The sequence below is a fragment of the Callithrix jacchus genome, chromosome 4 (genome assembly GCF_049354715.1).
Source record: "Callithrix jacchus isolate 240 chromosome 4, calJac240_pri, whole genome shotgun sequence".
In the NCBI taxonomy this organism is placed as follows: Eukaryota; Metazoa; Chordata; class Mammalia; order Primates; family Cebidae; genus Callithrix; species Callithrix jacchus.
Genome location: NC_133505.1, coordinates 151,903,616 through 151,920,757, shown reverse-complemented (window position 1 = coordinate 151,920,757; position 17,142 = coordinate 151,903,616). Strand labels below are relative to the sequence as shown.

Sequence of the window (17,142 nt, the reverse complement as noted above, 5' to 3'; positions counted from 1 at the left end):
AAATTTGGGAGGGCAGGATCAATAGGAGATGCACGGAAGAGAGTGTTCTGGATCAAGTCAAGGAGAAGCCGTGGAGACCCCTTCAACACCCAGGGTTTGTAGGTAAAATTGTTTAGGAATTAATGAAGATACACTGCTGTGGGAATGTGTTTATATCTCTCTTCTCCTCCACAGCTACAGGGCTTCTGCTCATGAAAATACCTCTTCTCCTTAGGGGAGCTCCCACCGCAGACTGTCTGTTCCTGCTGTTGCAGACCTGGCGTTTGCTCTGTGTTCTTTCCCTCAGAGAGATGTAATGAACCAGCACTTTCTAAGATAGAAGCCCTCTCTCCGTTTCCCTCCCCACACATTCCCTGCTCCATTTCCACTTGTTTTGGCAGTCTCTTTACTTACTTTGTAGTTCCAGGTTTCATTTGGAATTTGTGCTTTTGTTTCATATCCTCCTTATATTATTTGTGTGATTTCCAAGACAAGAAGAGGAAAATTCCAACTTCATCATCATTTTCAAGCCAGACGTGGCCAAATGTTTGGTGAATTTTAATGAAAGCATAAAGTCCAAGGCAATTGTTTTTCATCTAAGGTAGCTTTTAATTTCTATAAAATAGAATTTTATGAGGGGAAAGCATTCCATGTTAAAGCAATCAAACAAACAAATGGAATACCTTTTAAAGTTCTAGTGAAGAAGGGCTATAAGAGGAATATCTCCGGCAGAGGGGCAAGCTCCTAGCGAGTCTCGCTGGGGGTTTCTCTGATATTTCCTCTTCCACCCTCAAGCCAGGACCTAGGAGAGCACACTACCCTCCTTTAAAACCCTGCTCCTAGCTGTCCTACCCTGTTTTCAAATGGGGAGATTCCAGAGATGTGAAAGAAGCCCTGAACAGGAAAGGGTATCTCATCAATTGAGACTGATGTCCCCTAAAGAATGAAACCCTGAGAGGGTGTCCTGAGATGGGGCACTGTGAGTGAGAGTGGGAGAAAGGAGGAAGCCTCAGAGCATGGGCTCTCTGTGCTGCACTAGTGATTCAGGGTGACTTGACTTAGCCAGTTGTCAGGACACACAGCCTAGACAATGTTGGCTGATGGGTTCAAGCACTCTGAAGATGTACTGTGATCCATGACTCTGGAAATTTTCCAAAAACCTTTTAAGAATTCAGAACAGAGTAGACTGATGAAACTGACATTTCATCCCTGCAAGGGGACCAGCCTGTGTTTTCAGTAAAAGGTGGGGAATCTGAGGGCTGGTCAAGCTGGAATGAAATTTCACTTTGGGAAGACATGTGGCCATCTGCAACCCTACCTCCTCAGTAGCTCAACAGTGATTAACTTTATCAGACTTTGCTGTTTCCCTTTTCAAATCTGTGGGACCCAGCAACATATCAAGTGATCAATCAATCAACAACACCAGCTTGAAACTCTCCAAGTCAAAATTTTATGTCTGTGTTCCCCTTAGCATAATTAATAGAAGAATTTTTACAGAGGAATTTTATTTTAAAAAGTAAAGGAGTCCCAAACAAATTAAATGTGTAAAGAAAACACAAAACGCATAAAACAACATGCTTTTCAGAGTGCAAATGTCTACTCTTGCAGTAGTTAACTTCCTAACATATACACCCATATGTATGTTAAGCCTGATGAAGTGTGCCCACACCCACACAGATCCACACATCAACACACATTAGGCAGCCAGCTTTGTTCATGTTCACACTCTTAAGTTCTAAATTATTCTCATCCACATGAGCAGGGCTGTCAATCTGGTTTTGACCTGTTTATTTTCTTCCTTTCTCAGTCCTATATTCAGCTCTCAGATCAGATTCTAGTCACCGACCACTGATCAGCTCCGTCATCACGCATGAATCACAATTTATCTCTGTTTAGCAGTGCTCTCAGATCTGCAGAAGCACCAGGAACCCCTCGACATTATTCTCATGGTTCGACTTTACCTTGCAAATCTTGGAAGTAACCTGAACACATTTTGTTCCTTCTAGAAAATGTTAATCCTGAAATTTTAATAGTCACCTGAACCTTTTCTACTCCATCCATTCCCATATTGTTTTCTGAACCCCACCAGATTTCTTGCATTCTTAGCAGTAACAATGAAGTGCAAATGAATCAGTAATGCTACCCATGTATTATAAGGAAACAGTCAAGGTGAAGAGGCTTCTCCCACTCTGCCTGCTCCCTGACTCGCCCTACCCTACCAATGACAGAGCCAGGGGATTTTTTATTTCCTTACTACACAATTACAAGACCAAAATGCCATATAAAGTGAACATTGGAAAAGCCCTCAGTGTGGTATTTATTATGGGTTACATTGTTGGGTCTCTATCATATCTGCTATGATGCTTCTTGAAAGTACAATGGAAATTAGGGGTAAAAAATCACTGAAGGTGTACATAAACATATTTTCTCTTAGCATTTATTAAAATCATACTACATGCCAGAGACTGCTAAGGATGAGAGATTCAAATACAGATAAGAAAAATTACCTGCATTCAAAGAAACCAGATAAAGGCACAGATAATTAAAATAAATATAATAACAAATATGGGATTATAGGAGACAGAATAATTAATTTTGGTATGTTGGAGTAAGAATGCCAAAAATTGTTCCGTATTTGAATGTACCTTGGAGATAAGATAGAAATTGCATGAATTTTGATATTAATACATGTAACGAATCTGTAAAATTATATCTATCTGTCTCAGTTTTCTTAAACTATATATTTATATATGTAGTGTTTAAATATGTTTAAACATATATAATGTTTAAATAAATCTAGTTAAATAAACGTGTATATAACGTTTAAATAGAAGAAAAAAAAAAACAACTTAAAACTACAGTACTCCTGAGAATGAGTTGAATAGAAGATTTTAAGGATAGAAGTAAATTCAAGTAAAAAGCCAAGGCACCAGGACTCACATTTGTTATACTAAAGAGGTTTGTCTACTGCCCTTCATGACACGATAAGAAATATTGACCAGAGGGATCTATTGGATAGGACACAGGCCAGGAAGTAGGTGACATCTATTCTCAGCTCTACAACAAATGTGCTCACTGACCTTGGATGAATCTCTTGACTTTCTTTTGTTTTCCGATTCTCTGTCTGTTCCACTGACATTTAGTTCATTTTCTTTATGGGTAGCCAGTATCATGGATGTATTTTCAAAGTGCTCTCATTTCTGAATCAAAATGAAAAATACACATTCAAATGCTTTTGCCCAGATTTGCATACCAAGTTCGAGAGACTCAAAGTCTGTGAAACAAAAATAGTTTCACTAAAGGATAACTAGTGCAATCAGAATAGATTTCAAAATTCCATGATGAAACCTGAAGAAAGATTGATTTTTTAAGTGATGAATTTGGATATTCTTTATTTTAATAACAGTCTTCAAATGAACAAAATTTCAGGAAAAAAAAAAGAAAAAAATGCATAGGTATAAATAGGTGGTGAAAAAAGCAGCCAAGATAGGTATACAGGAAATGCAAATGTAATACACAAGGGCAAGCTGTCATTCATGGGAGAGCCAGGTGGAGCAGGAGAAGATCTTGAGCTGTGATGCAGGTGCATTGACAACCTTGTCTGACCGCATTGGGTGCCCTGCGGCTACAATGACCCATGAGAATTGTCCCATGTTGAACCAAAATATCCTTTAGATATAACTATCCTTAAAGTACAAAGGGAAATTACCCCAGGCTATATTGATTTGGTGCAAGTATTTTTATGGCAAATATTCTCTGTGTGTTTTTCTTACCATGAACTTGTATTATGATCATTCATGTGCCCTCTGCACGTGGTTGTTCCACCCTCATTCCTAGGTTTAGCTGCAATTAGACCAATAAGTTGGCATTCTTAACAATAAACTCAGTTCCTTGAGTCTAAAGAACTGTCTAAGCTGATGGAAATAAGTTTCTGTGCCTATGTTCAGAAGACTACTACTGCTGGGCCATGTTAAAGGGAACACCCCTGCAGCCCTTCTTTGGTTTATGTAGCAGCCTTCTTCCCCACTGGTAGCCAGGGACTGGTGAGGCAGAAGATACTCTAGAGCTCCATCTTTAACCAGGACTATATTTAGGATGTGTACCATATATCTATGCCTGCACAGGTCCAGATCTGGGTCTATAGCTATCTCTCTGTCTGCCTACTTATCTACCTGTCATCCTTCTCGAAACACTTGCATTAAAAGTGATGGCAAAGCTTAGATGCAGATTTATGATGGCAAGTCATGTTAGAGCGTGACTTCTTTCTTTAGAAGGGGCCCAGAATCACTCGTAGTGTTATAATTATGAAGAGAATATTCATTAAGTATTGTTGGGGAGGCTAAAACAAGGGTACAGTAATCCAAACGTGTATGACTCAGACTATATCATTAAGTATTTCTGATGTCATGTAAGGCCTCTTTTAGAGAGAATAAGCATAGTTGAGGGAGATGTGATTTTCAAGCTGCAGCTAGCTAGTCTGCAGGAGGTGAGAAAGCAGATGGGATGGAAACAGTGTAAGTGAAGAGGCTGAGCACTGAGGAATGCAAGGACAGCCAGCAGAGGTGGCATGTGGTCAGAATGACAGATATAGAGAGTTCCCAGACACTGAGGTCTTGCTGTCTTGCATGTGGGCACTCTGCAGGGACTAGACATATGGATTTTGCTCACTTTACTTAATGCTTCTTTTATGATACTGTGGTTCAATCTAACAGATTGAAAAGATGAGCGTGAAAGTAGAACAAAAATATATTGATTATATATTGCATGACTTGCTGTATTTTAAGGAACAGCAAATGTACTGAATATAATTATTGATTTCAACTTTTTAATGCAATCATTATTATATGGATAAAGGGACTCTATATGCTGACTAGATGCTAAGGCTGTTATAGAATACTGCTTAAAATAAATACTGAAGAGTAAGCATTAGTGTAAGAAAGTACTAGCATATACCCTACAGAAAATAAACTATAATAACTACTGTTATCCCACATTTGACAGGTGAGGAAATAAGGCTTAGAGGGATTACACACCTTGCCCAAGATCTCACTTCTCATCAAAATAAATAAATTTTATTCTCTTGAATTATGCTTTTAATTATTATGCTCAAATTTATTCAATAAACTTATCACAAAGGAAATATTGTAGCCAAAAATACAATTGAAGAAATGCAGAGATCACCAAGGAAAGAAATAGCCTCAGAATCTTATTTTCAGTGTCCTTTCTCATCTCATCCCTACTTGCCTGGGCCCAGCAGGTAAGAACAGAAGAAAGGAATCTAATTTATTAGAAAATTCCCAAGAAAACTGCCATTTGTCTTCTATCCTATGACTTAATAGTTAATGCTGTTAACAGTCATTAATTAAAAACAGTAATTTATGTCCATATGGTCATTTGCAATTCACAGTATGTTTTCACAAACATTATCTCTTCTTTCATTTATTTATGTTTAAATCCTACAAAGCTGATCAGTTCAGCTGTATCTGTACGATTCTAAATATTGGGTAAAATGTTAGGATAAGAAGTGTGGAAATTGGTCATTCAATCTTAGCTAGATGCTTTGCATCCTGAAAGTGCCACACACATAGGATTGATTGATTTTTCCCATTCTATCAGGATGTTTTGTTATATGCCTCAATCTAACCTTTAAAAAAAGCTTGAAAATGTATTCAATATTTCTCATCTGGCGGGTTTCCCAGATATTTCAAATATATTTACTAGCATCAAAAGTTAAAGTAGTCTGGTTCACAGTGCTATACCATTCCATCTTTCTTTTTCTCATCTATTCCTACCTGCCTTTTGAAAAACTCAGTTATTTATCTTCCAAGATTCATATCAAAAAAGACACATACATACAAATAAATACACATGCACACACACAGGCACACACACACACACCTATTTTCCAAATATATAAAATACAGTTTGTGTTGGTATAGTCCATATAATTCATTGACAAATATTTGTATAGAAATCATAAGCTCTGATTGTTAAATATACAGTCTCTAATTGACATCATATTTGATTAATCAGAATACAATTCATTTTACCACTATGCCATTAAACAGGTGTTGATTGTTTTTATCAATATTGCAAAGTCAAGTGGCTAGAAATTAGATAAGGGAAATATAATCTGTCCCCTGCTTTCAGCAAGATGACTCTTAATCTCTCTGTTCCCACCAATTTGAGCATCTCAAAAATTGTTTTCCTCATGTCTTGTACGGCCATGTGTGGAAATTAAAGCTGCTTAGGTTACTATGCCACTGCAGAATTAAGTGTTGGAAAGATGCTCATATTTAATACACTGTTACGCTTCCTCTCTTACTGTCTCTACTCTTCTGGTTGACATAGAGTTACTACACCCAGTTTCTCCATCCCTGATTCCCAGGGGAATCAGAGCTAAGTGTGGCCTTCATTGGCATCTCCTGCTCTTCTTGATACTGGTCTTCGGCTGGGTTCTTTGGTGACATATCTACTACCATTTTTTTACTCAGTCCCTATGTTTTATGTTATAAAAGCAAGTGGTTAGAATTTTTTTTAAGGTTCCGATATCTTGAGAGTGAATCTGTGTCTCATTCATCTCTAATACATATAAAAACTCTGAATTTCTACAGAATTCCAAATTCCTTAATGAATTACCTTTCCATCCTTGAATGCAGAATTTATGCATCCTGGGTGTTTTCTTCACAGCTGTGGCAATGGATGCCATGATGACCTCCACTGGAGTCTCTGGAAGTTTACACAGCAGTATAGCCCATGAGCTATTCTCAGAGAGCACTTCTTGGCAACAAAGCATCTACCTGAACAGAAGGGTGCCATCTGATGGTCTTGCACTCAGTTAATGGCTCAAGAAATGCTCATGTCAGAAAGATGCCCCGAATATTCACTATTCAACCACCTCAGTGACCTTGCAGTTCACCTCAGGACATGCCAACTATTTGCCCACATCACAGGGCCCTGTAGGGGCTGGAATGCTCTTCTGGCCATAGATAAGGTCAGACATTCACTGTATCTCAACTGCCACTCCAGAGCCAGTATCCTTTTTCCAAGGAGTGGGGTGATGTCGGGTGTTCCATCCCCCAACCTCTCTACCTACTTTGTTCAGAGGTTGAACAAAAGTCTTGCTTTCCCTTAATCTCCCCATGTATTTATTAAATGGCCATTAACATTCTTTTCTAAGCCTTTCAGAGAGCAGTTGTTACAGCACAAGGCCTATCTCAATTTAAGCTGAATGCCAAGCAATCTCTCAATGGTCTGTACCTAGCAAATCATATACACAGTGAATCCTGGGAGAAAGACATTTTGAAATAAATCCGACCAAAAAGGGAGAAAGAGATTTGATTTAGGCAGCAAGACTCCATCCTAACCGTCTTTTTGATAATTCATATTATCTGAAGGCAAGGGTATCTGAAAAAATAAGCCCAGTTATCTATTTTAGCAAACTAGTAAAAGGATTTTCCTGAGGTTTGAAAAGTCCCAATTCTGAAACAGGAAGGCAAATCTCTATTCTTCTGTTTTCCTCCTCAGATACTGCATCACCACAGTGAGTCAAACGATACCCTTAAGTTATACTACAATCTTGAAGATCAAGACTTTTGACTGTCTGTAAGAAAATTAATTTCAAATGAAAAATGAAAGAATATATAACACAAAGCAGAAATTATACACCATGCAGGGGTCTCACAAATATCCCACAGAGCAAATAATTGGTCTTCAAGGACATCAAATATTTTTTTAAAATTAGCCAATAGTTCTTTTATTGATAAAGATTACAAAAAACACTATTACTATGCCAACAATTTTGAAAAATGTGTAAGACTGAACTGCATAGCATCATTGCTAAGAGACAAGAGTTCTTAATTTTAAAGGGTTTCACTGTGTGTCTAAGTTTACTAATTATTTCACCAGCTGATTAGACAAACTAGCAACTCAAGAGATTATAAAATCATTGTAAGATAAGAAAGGGAAGAAAAAAATGGCATTTTAAAAATTTACACAATTATTGATAAAGGACACATTGGCTATTATCAGTCGAACATTACATACATTTCTTTTGCTTAGTATAAAAGCTAGGTTTAGGCATTTGCCACTTTGTTTTATTTCTTATGTATTTTAACATATTATTTTTAAACAAAACTAATTGTTTATAGACTTTGCAATTTCATTCTCATTAACTCTATATTATAGTACGAATAGTTTTTATATTATCAAATATATATAGTCATCCCTTGGTATCCCTGGAGAACTTTAAGACCTTCTGTGGATATAAAAATCCTCAGCTGCTCAAGTCTCTGATGTAAATATATATTTATACATGAATAGTTTTCACATATAACCTGCATACATTCTCCCATATACTTTAAATCATCTTTATATTACTACTAATAACTGATATAAAGTCTATGAAGTAGTTGTTATAATGAATTGTTTAGGGAATAATAAGAAAAAGGTCTGCACATGTTTAGTGCCAAAGCAATTTTTTTAAAGATTTCCCATCTATGGTTTGTTGAATCTGCAGTTGCAGAACCCGCCATTCTGTACGTTCTGTACCCGTAAATGAGCAGGCGAAGGCAAACCGGCAGACACGAGCAACTTGGGCCTGACTGTTCAGCTCCTCACTTATGCAGCTGAGTATATTGTTCTGATTCGCTTCAGGGCATCTTTAAGTGTTAGCCCATATATTCCCAGCTTTAGAAAATTCTTTTACATCCACTGTCTAATGCTAAATTAGGGGGAACCTACAATTAGAGAAATCAGATAGACCCGGGTTTGTATTCGAGCTCTGCCACCAAAGGTCAATCTAAACAAATCATTGAATGCTGGGAGGCCCAGCACACTTATTTTTGAGAAGAATTAACAGTGCCTGGCTGGGAGGGGTGTTAGTGTACTTGATACATCTAGCTGTAGTGTCTCTCACAGATGTGGTGCCTAATAAATGGTAGATTGTGGCAGTAAGCATTGAAACAGGTTGTTCTCCCAAATTTACCTGGTTCCTTCATTCTAACTTCCCAAATGTTTATATAAAATAAGCAATTCCTAACCACTCTCCTTTTGGCTTAGTCTCTTTCTTTTTAAATGAGTGATATCATATAGGGACTCCACACACGCATGGCCAGTGAACAAATGGATACATAGAAATGCTGTTACTCTTACATTAATCTGAGTTTTTAGTAGCCACTTTCTCAAGTTCTTTGCCTCCAGCTCTCTGTATTACTCTACTCACCTTCTCATTTGGTTATTCTTTATCCACTTGGATCAAAAACAAGTATATATTCTTGAGTCATCCATTACTAAATTATTTATGCATATTTCTTGTGAGTGCAAGACAATGTCTTTATTAGGTGTTAATTATTTTAAAAATAGTTATTGTTATTCTCAATGATTTCTTGGTTATGTTAGGATCTTTCAGCAATGAGATGATATATGTAAACTATCCAGGAAAGCATGACACAGGTTAGAAACTCAGGTGATAGTGAGTTGGTCCCTTTTCATGCTCCCACCCTACTGTACTTCTTACTCTGTACTGTATTTTTTGGCTGATATTTCCTACAATAGATTGTGAGTTCTCCCAGGACAGAGTCTTTGCATTGAAAGAGCCTAGCACAGAATCTAGCTCATATTAGGCTTTCAATACAAATTTGTTGAATAAGTCAAACGTTTTACCAGCATTTTAATTACTACCCCTTTACTAACTTTACGAAAATAGAATTACAAGAAACAGAAAAATCACTTCTGTCTCTCATCAGATTTCTAAATATCTAAGTTCATTAATTCTACCTTTGACCGTTTACATTAAATTGATGAATCCCATTAACATAAAGAGGTAAAACAAGATATTCATGCTTGGTCTAAAATTTGTCCAGCCTAAAGGAAAATTCTTTTATTGTTATTTTAATCAAGTTCAAAGCCCTAGGACTCAAGACTCCCTGTATCCTGTCAGCCCCGGTCACTGCCCACTAACAAGAGAAGTCCTACTGAGCTGCCCTTGGTGATGCCACGAGTGAAACTCGGGGAGTCAGCACTTCCCAACTGAATGAGTCAAGAGAACTAAGGTAAAAAAATTAATTTAGAGACTCTTCAGTGAGCTGAAATAAACCAGGCAGAGTTAGGAGACTTATCCCTTTGTCAAGGAAGCAGAGAGCCTCTGCATTTTCACCTAGGTCCATGCTTCCCCACCAAATCGAATCTGTGCAAAAAAATCAAATTTTAACCTACTGCATCAAATATTCCAGTAACACTAGAGCTGATTATCACCTAGCAACAGTGTGCACTGCCAAATGAATGAACAAACAGGCTGTTCTTGGGGATCCCTTCCCTGTTTATAATGCCAAATAGCATATTTAAATGTATTTAAATAAAGCTCAGTCTACAGTGAATTTAAGTACTGGATGAAAAGGCCATTTCTGTGATGACCGGCAGATAGGTGGACAGTTGCGACAGCGCTTGACAGATTTGTTTCCTTGCCCATAAAAAAGTTGTTCAGTGACACTTTCTGATGAACCATTATCATAACTACTTCCTGACGATGTAGAAATTGTCTTTGTAATAAAGACAATGTTTTCTTTCCTTATTCTGATTTTATTTATTGCAAATGGCATACTGTCACAGTGGAAAAGAACACTATCCAATTTCCTTTTGGGAAGAGAGAAAGAAAGTCCTTGTGGCAAGTTTACATCAAGGTTTTCAAAAGGTCATGACGTGTATTTTGTGGATGACCTAAAGAATCAATTGCTGGAAGGTAGAGGAGAAATGATTAATTATTTCTGGGGAAGAAATGAAATTGAGACAGGCCTCAGAGGAGGGCTATGGAAAGTATCTTCCCTCCCACCACTTTGTAGAGTAAGTTGCATTAAAATATTTCCTGACAGGCAAGAAACGTTATTAAAAATAAAACTAAATTTTTCAAATGTTCATGAAGTGAAGCAAGAACTCAGTGTCTGTGAGTGTTCATGCCCAGGAAAGGCAGTGTATCCTTCAAACAAACATTTATTGAGCATCTGCTGTGTGCTGAGCATCCTAGTCCCCGTGAACACAGAACCTTGTGAGTAATACACGAGCAAATACTGACAATGAACTACATCTTTGGCAATAAAAGAGGTGTGTATGAGAGGCAATGGAATCACAGAGAAATTAACGCTTCAGATTGCCCAAAGTAATTAGAAAAGATCATTGGATTTTTGATTTGGTGCTTCTTTTTTATTCTGTGACACCCTGACAAACAATTTGGACTCATATCTGTATATCTGTCTACCACCAAAATCATCTCACTGTTCCCACCTGACTTCACCCTTCCTGAACCCTACATGCAGACCAGTGCTGTGCTAAGCATCGGGGTAGATTCTCCTCCTGCCTCTTCTTTTTCACCCTTATGCTCACCAGTCCTCATCACAGAGTGACTAGAGGCTTGACTATCCGATTAGCTGTAGAGCCTAAGGTGAAGGGGCAAGGATGTCCCTACGCTGTTTTTAGTGTTTGCTGGAAGCTGAGGCTATCAACGTATCTTTGCAGTTCATTTGTGGCCTAGCCCAGACCCTAGCCATTTGAGATCCAACTATTTTATTTGTTCTCTCAAGAGATATTTATTGAGCTCTACCAGTGCTGGGCTGTATTCTAGGAGCTGAGGGTAAAGTAGTAAAACTAACAGAGAAAGTCCTTGCCTTCCTAGGATATTGAGGTGGAGAGAGGTGAATTTATTTTCTGAAGGTCAAATTGATAGTCACTGGCAGAATCAGGCTTAGCCCCCTGGGTCTCCTAACTTGCGGAAATCATGGCAGCATTTTTCCACTGTTACAGTTTTGCTACTTTCACGTTGACCTTGAACACTCAGGATCCTGAAAGCGTGTCTGTGTGTGTTTATGTATATTTGTATGTGAAGGAGAGAGAGAGCACACAGCACATGTGGTATGCACCCGGCTTCCCAGATCCTGCCAGCCTTATTCAGTTCAGCCCATTGCTTGTTGTAACTTTATGCATGACGTAGTCCACGTCCTCAATAATTTTACTTAGGCAAACTTTAGATACTACCTTTAAAAGTAGAAAGTCCTTAATAAAGAGTTACAGAATAAATGAACGGACATATGAAATGTGAAATGTCTGAATAGAAATTTACCACGACTCTACTAATTGTGCAGCATCATGCAATAAGATAAACAATTCACAAATGGAGAAGAATCCCAGAATGAGGATGATATGAGAAAGTCAACCCTCTAATTTGGAAATGTTCTATTTCCAAAATAGGCTCCTTTCTAGTTTTTCCACCAATTACTGAATTGGCTTGGCATAAATTGATATTGTTCCCAAACCCATTTTCAGATTTAGCCAGAGTTTCTGAAAGCCTGCCAATGGTCATTGTACACAGCAAGTGCACTCTCACCCCAAATGCCTGGACTGCTGCACAGCAAGAGACTTAATCACTTCAGCAGTTTAGCAATCAATGTGAATTACTCTGCCATCAGTGCTGATTGGGAAAGTGGCCGAAATGGCCAGGACACACACACACACATGCTTGACCTAAGTTCGCATATATTTTCCCTCTCAATGTACCTCTCAAAACTTCTTTGTTATTAATTAGCCTTTATTATAATCCGAGATATTTCATGTGAAAGAACTTATTCCGCTTGCTAAAGTAAGTGCAATATTTTGAATTTTGAATATATTCTCCATGGCATTTTTTTTCCTCTCCTTTCCATAGTTCTGGAGCTAACTCATTTCTGTAATGTCTTATTTCTCTTGGGCCTCCTTTACTCGTAAGCAGGCAAGTTTTAACTCTGACATCCACAAGCCACAGTGAAAATGGTATCTAATTTATTCTCTGAAATGTAGAAAACAATATTGCGGAAGAAGCCAGAAATCAAAAGGTAATAAGGTTTGAAGAACAATTCTGCCACAGCTGTCAGAATGCTGATAAAAGGCAGCCTCTCTTCATAATCAGCCCTTTCAAAGTCAGAAGAAGGAAGAAGACAAGGGGCTGATCCTCTACTTTGTTTCCCCAGTGACTGAAAGGAAACTCTAACAAAGAGATAGACTGAGGCTTCAGTGCTCAGGACAAAGGTACCTGTGTCGTTTGTGATAAATCTCATACTTAAGTGTGACGAATTGGCACCCTCTTGAAGATCAAAGCCAGGGCCTCCACCAACCCACACCCTCTCAAGGATTTCCCTAATGACTGCAGGGCCTCATTGGAAGCAGGGGAAGAATACTTTTGCAACAATTTTCCAGTGGTGAATAGTACTTGGAACAGAGTGTTTAATGTACTGGTACTTTTGATAAAATATTACACTAAATAATCTTTATAAATCCAAGGAATGTCCATTCATGCAGCAATCAGTAGTAGCTTTTATTTCATATTATTTAATTTTATTTGTTTTATGGTGATATGTTTTGAATTATGTGTTCATTATATTTATTGTATGCTTACTAATATATATATATATTTATATTATATATATATATTTATTATATATATTTTTACGGAGACTGGGTGTTGCTATATTAGCCAGAAATCCTTCTGTCTTGGACTTCTAAAGAGTGTTAATGTATTTATGTATTAAAACATAAGAAACACTTTGGGGAAAAGTGGATTATTTTACATTTGAGTTCTCCATAGGCAGAGTCAGAGACAAGGATTTGAGTGGAAATAGTTTATTTGCAGGGTAATTCTAGGAATCACTGGCAGAGAATCAGGAAAGAAAACTGAGCTAGGAAAGATCCCAATATGAATGGGTTAAAGAGCAGGCACCACTATGGGCAGCCAGGGTTCTGACTGCAAGGAATCCTCTAAGCCATTTTGCAAAACATGGCTTAACATTCTTCTATCTAAAAATCAAGGAAGCTGGGGTACTTACCCACCATCATCTATGTTACTCTCAGTGGAGGGATGCCTCCAGGGATATTAGCACCAAGGAAATTTGGACCTGAATTTCATATAGACTGAGTACACTCCTGCAGTAGAAAGTCAGAGGTGCCACAGTAAGAGGTTGTGCTTGAGCATAGACACATGAACACAAGGGAGAGATGGGCCAGGAACAGTAGCATCTCCACAACAGGCTGGGTCCAACTCCTGGTTGGGAGAAATCATTTTTTGCAGGCCACTGATTGGATAGTACAGAAAAGGAAGAGTAGGTATTCCGTCAAAGGATTGGGGGATTTGGAAATTGTTAACCTTCTTGTCTTCTACAATGAATGTAAAACTCTGTCCCACAAAAGAAAGAAAAACATTGACAATTGCATGTAAATAAGAGAAATGCAAAGTCATTCTCCCAAAATATCTTGCAGACAGCTTCCAGTTCTGCTGCCTTCCCAAGCAATTCTGGCCCTAGCTCATAAAAATAATGTATTGTTTTATATCCTTTTACTTTTCAATGTGTTCTCACTCTTACTAACTTATTTGACCTTGAGGGAGCATCTGGTCATTCTCATCTACATTTTCACAAGAGGGAGCTAAAAGCATATAAATATCAAATGAATTTCTCAACAGAGCCAGGGTGAGAACTTCAGTCCCAATGAATATGTATTGAGCATCTATATTCCAGAAACTGTGCTTAGTTTGGGGGATATGGAAATTAATAAGACATGGCCCTCATTGTTGAGGAATTCACAGGCTACTTATGAAAACTGATGTACAAAGAATTTAATAATAACATGGTATTCACAAAACAGATGTTTACGCTTATGTTTATTTAGTAAAATGCTGTGTGAATACTGCGTTAGCAGGTACATCTTCCTGGAGGAGTTAGGTATGTGTTATCAGTCAAGATGGGGTAGATTGTGCTATGGCAACAAATGTTCCGAACTCCTATGGTCTTAACAGAACAGAGATTTATTTCTCACTTATGCAAATTCTACTGTAGTGTGGTCTGGTCACCCACCTGGGCAACTGTTCCCTTTATGATGACACACTGGTCCATGGCTGAGGGAAGATTTACCTCTCAGTAGCTCCATCATCTTGAACACACGGCCTCTTCAGTTGATTCAGCAAGGTGAAAAAAAGCACATATAGAGTCATACACAGGCTCTTACCTGTTTCTAAGCAGAAGGGAACAGTGAACTTCTCACACTATATTGGCCAAGTCACATGGCCATACCTAAGTTTAAGGGAATAGGGAAGTACAGTCTTGTATATGCCTGGAAAGGCAAAGGAATCAAAAATATTGGTAAGAAGCATAATTACTTTCTAAAGTGATTATGGGGGAAAAATACTTTCGGCAGACAAAACAAACCCGTGTAAAAGCACAAAGATATGACATGGCCTGATGTGTTCAGAGATTCAAAGTTCAGAGATTCAAAGTTCAGAAAGTTTCAGGAACCTAAAGTGTATGGAGAGAAGAGGTGGAAGGTGATGCTGGTGAGGTTAACAAAAGCTAGATAATTAATGACTAAATTATTTTGGAATTTATCCTCATGGAACCAGCAGCAGTTTAAAAGTATACAAAACACATGACCAACTGCCATTTTTCAAAAAACATCCCATGTTAATGAGAAATCACTACATTGTGGCACCTCTCAGCTAATACACATTTTTAAGACTATCTGAAAGCTATGGGAAAACCTAACAGAAGAAGTATTTGGGTGAGGGAGCAGCAGCAAGTGTCATTATAGATTCAGAGTGCTGGAATCTCTGATACCCACCCAAGAGTCATGCCCAAATGATGTCTTGATCACATGGTTATCAAAGCATGCAAGTATCAATGAACATAAGCAAGACCCTCCCTTCATTTGTCATTGGAATGGCAGAAACTTAAGTGTTGTTTTTCCCATATGTCCTTGTTTATGATGTTCCTCTGTGAACAGTCTTTTCTTTCCTATCCCATGAAAAAGAATGAGGTTGTAGGTATTTTTCCTGTTGGCAGATGAAGACAAAACTTTTCATGTAAAAGATAGGAGTAAGGAGAGGGGTGGAGCAAGATGGCGGAACAGAAAGCTTTACTGGCTGTCCCCCACTACAAGAACACAGACTTAACAACTATCTACATAAAAAAAGCAACTTCATAAGAACCAAAAATTAGATGAGCACTCATGCTACCTGGTTTTAACTTCATATCACTGAGAGAGGCACTGAAGAGGTGGGAAAAACAGTCTTGAATCACTAATGCCACCCCTCCCCCAACATTTGGCAGCAGTGTCATGGTGCAGAGAGCAATTCTCTGTGTGGGGAGAGGGAGAGCACAGCAACTGTGAGTCATTGAACTCAATGCTGACCCGTTATAGCAAAAGAAAAACCAAGCCGAATTAAGCTGATGTCTCCCCAGAGAGTGAGCATTTAAACCAGCCCTAACCAGAAGACAATTTACAATCCCAGAAGTGAGAACTTGATTTCCCACAAGTCTCACCACCATAGATTAAAAGTTCTGGGACCACAAATAAACCTTAAATTTAGTCTAAGGACTCAGTGCTATGCTGGCCTCAGATCTGACCCAGTGCAGTCATAGGGTGGTGGCCACAGGGGTGCGTGTGTTACCCCATCCACAGTTCCAGCTGACTCAGAACAGAGGGAGAGAGAGAGAGACTCCATTTGTTTGGGGAAAAGCAAGGGAAAAGAACAAGAGTCTCTTCCTGGTAATCCAGAGAGTCTTCTGGAGCTTACCTAGGGCCATCAAGGTGGTACCTCTATCAGTCTGTAAGAACCACAGTGTTAATGGGCTTGGGGACCCCAAAGCAGATACAGCTTGGATCACAAGATCCAAGTCCTTTCAAATATCAGGAAACCCTTCTGAAGAAGAATGGGTACAAACAAGCCCAGACTATGAAGACTACAATAAATACCTAACTCTTCAATACCCAGACATAGACGAGTGACTACAAATATCAAGATGATCCAAGAAAATATTACCTCACCAAATGAACTGCATAAGGCACAATGGACCAATCCTGGAAAAACATATATGTGACCTTTCAGACAGAGAATTCAAAATAGATGTTTTGAAGAAACACAAAAAAATTCAAGATAACGCAGGAAAGAAAATCAGAATTCTATTAGACCAATTTAACAAAGAGATCGAAATAATTAAAAATAATCAAATGGAAATTCTAGTGATGAAAAATGCAATTGGCATACTGAAGAATGCATTAGACTCTTTAATAGCAGTATTAATTAGGCAGAAGAAAGAATTAGTGAGCTTAAAGACAGGCTATTTAAAAAAAATACAGTCAGAGAAGATAAAAGCA

General features: G+C 38.2%; 1 long non-coding RNA gene across 1 annotated transcript in view; it reads left to right on the top strand.

The window, feature by feature from the left end:
* The first annotated feature begins 8,525 nt into the window (after window positions 1-8,525).
* Window positions 8,526-17,142, top strand: part of LOC118152712 (uncharacterized) — a 48,446-nt gene continuing 39,829 nt past the window's right edge. The window contains exon 1 of the long non-coding RNA XR_008480871.2: window positions 8,526-10,031. This is a non-coding gene — a long non-coding RNA (uncharacterized LOC118152712). The remainder of the gene's footprint in view (window positions 10,032-17,142) is intronic.